This window comes from Sturnus vulgaris, unplaced genomic scaffold (assembly GCF_052056855.1).
Source record: "Sturnus vulgaris isolate bStuVul1 unplaced genomic scaffold, bStuVul1.hap1 Scaffold_156, whole genome shotgun sequence".
NCBI lineage: Eukaryota > Metazoa > Chordata > Aves > Passeriformes > Sturnidae > Sturnus > Sturnus vulgaris.
In genome coordinates this window covers 2,618,538-2,621,391 of record NW_028276073.1, presented here as the reverse complement: position 1 = coordinate 2,621,391, position 2,854 = coordinate 2,618,538, and positions in this window count along the sequence as shown.

Here is a 2,854-nt window from a genome sequence, read left to right as displayed (position 1 = left end):
GCTTGCAACCTTCGGGATCGATCACGCAGCAGAGGAAGAGAGCGGGGGGTGCCGCCACCCGCCCGCGGGCCGCAAGACAACGGAAAACGGAGCAGCTGCCACCGACCACGCCGCGGGCCACCGGCTTTCGCCCGCCTCGCAGCGATCGGCTTCCCACCCGGAAAAAAAGCCGGGGGGAAGGGCAAGCCACCGCACCAAAAAAAAAACTAAAAAAAAAAGCACGCCATGCGTCGCACGACCCGTGCTAGCCACGGGGGTCACGAGCCAGGGGTGGGGGCGAGAACGCGCCTCTCAACTCCTCCCGTAAAACCCCTCCAACCACCGGACATACGGTCTCTTTTCTCACTCGCCAACACAGCCAGCCCTTCTCTCTCGCCTTTCGCTTTCGCTTCGGTGGCGGCCCGTGACCCTTCGTCAGCGCGCGCTTCTCGGTGCCGCGGCTTAGGGCCGCGAGAGAAAAAGAACGGAGGCCGGGCGGGCACCCCCACACTGCCCCGCACACCGGCACGCTTTAATAAAAAAGAACGGAGCCGCTCGCAAAACCCAGCCCCCGCCGGCAACGGCAACCACGGCAGCCGGGGCAGGCCAGACACCACGGGCCGCCCCGGCACGGTGCCTCGATCGCGCCCGGCCGATACCGAGAAAGGGCGAGGCGCCGCCGCCCCGCCCACGACACACTCTCGGGGGCTCACTCGCTCGCTCGCTCTCTGTTGGGTTGCGGGGTCCGTCCTGGGGGGGGGGACACGGCCGGCCACCGCGGCCGACCGCCGCCCCGGAAAAATTCTGCCCGCTACACGCGGGTCCCCGGCTTAGGGCCGAGGAAGGGGGACGACTTCAACAACACACGGCAGGGCCGGACACTCCCGTCACCGAGCCCCCCTTCGCAGGCAAGCAAGCGAAGCCGAGAGGCGAGGCCACACGCCCCACTGCATGTCCCCCGCTGCCCTTTCGATACGGACACAACTCTGGCAACACAGGTCGGGAGCGGGAAACGAGGCGCAGCCAACCTCGGCCAAGCGAGCCACGCCCGGGGGGCTCTCGGGGAGGGGGGCCAGGGAAAGCCCGGGCAGGCTCAACACAACCCCGGGCCGGCCCCACAGAAATCCAGCCCCGGCTGCCGGCCACCAGCGTGCACCGGGACCGACAGCCGAAGAAATGCCGCACCCGGCGAGCGGGCGGGGCCCCGGCTTAAGGCCGGGCAGAAAAGGGGCGAGGCGCCGCCGCCTCGCCCGCCACCATCCCCGGGGGAGCGAGCAGGCGCCCGGCTCCCCGTTGTCACGAAACCGGCAGCAGCCGGGCCGGAGCGGGACACACTCGCGGCTTTCTCGCCCTCTCTCTGGGCCTTTTTCTCGCTTCTCCCCCGCCTGGAACAACGCAGCCTCGCCTGGGCCGGGGGAGCGCGGTGGCTCTCGGATCGCATCGCTCTCTCTGGGGGCTTTCTCGCTTCTCCCCCGGACTGAACACGCAGCCTCGGCCTGGGCCGGGGAGCGGCTCTCGGATCGCATCGGTCTCTCTGGGGGCTTTCTCGCTTCTCCCCCGACTGAGCACGCAGCCTCGCCTGGGCCGGGGAGCGGCTCTCGGATCGCATCGGTCTCTCTCTCTGGGCTAACCTGTCCCAGTCGAACTGGGTAAGACGGGAAGCCGGACGAAGCCACGCGACTCGCCCCGACATCGGCGGTGTTCTTCTGGCCCTGGCGACCGCACGCGCGTCCGCCCTTCTCCGCCACGGACACAGGCACGGCAACAGCCTGTGGGGATACGGCCCGTCACCTCGTTCCCATAATACGGACAGATGGGCCCGAAGCGGCGGAGGCCGGAAAGAGAACCGATGTACGTGACCGAGGGGGCGCAGTGGCGCACGCCGCCTTCTACGATGACATAGCCGGAGGCAGCGAGAAACAGCGACCCCTTGGAGTACTTCCAGGCCGGCGGCGGACAACAGGTCTACCAGCCATGAAACGGGCAACAGGTCTACCGACGGCTTGCTGCGGACAACAGGTCTACCCAGCCATGAAACGGGCAACAGGTCTACCAAGCTGCGGACACCAGGTCTACCCAGGGCATGCTGCGGACACCAGGTCTACCCACGGCTTGCTGCGGACAACAGGTCTACCCAGCTGCGGACAACAGGTCTACCCAGGGCATGAAACGGGCAACAGGTCTACCAAGCTGCGGACACCAGGTCTACCCAGGGCATGCTGCGGACACCAGGTCTACCCACGGCTTGCTGCGGACAACAGGTCTACCCAGCCATGAAACGGGCAACAGGTCTACCAAGCTGCGGACACCAGGTCTACCCAGGGCATGCTGCGGACACCAGGTCTACCCACGGCTTGCTGCGGACACCAGGTCTACCCAGCCATGAAACGGGCAACAGGTCTACCAAGCTGCGGACACCAGGTCTACCCAGGGCATGCTGCGGACACCAGGTCTACCCACTCAATGCTGCGGACAACAGGTCTACCCAGCCATGAAACGGGCAACAGGTCTACCAAGCTGCGGACACCAGGTCTACCCAGGGCATGCTGCGGACACCAGGTCTACCCAGCCATGAAACGGGCAACAGGTCTACCAAGCTGCGGACAACAGGTCTACCCAGGGCATGCTGCGGACACCAGGTCTACCCACTCAATGCTGCGGACAACAGGTCTACCCAGGCATGAATCGGGCAACAGGTCTACCAAGCTCCGGACACCAGGTCTACCCACGGCTTGCTGCGGACACCAGGTCTACCCAGCCATGAAACGGGCAACAGGTCTACCAAGCTGCGGACACCAGGTCTACCCAGGGCATGCTGCGGACACCAGGTCTACCCACGGCTTGCTGCGGACACCAGGTCTACCCAGCCATGAAA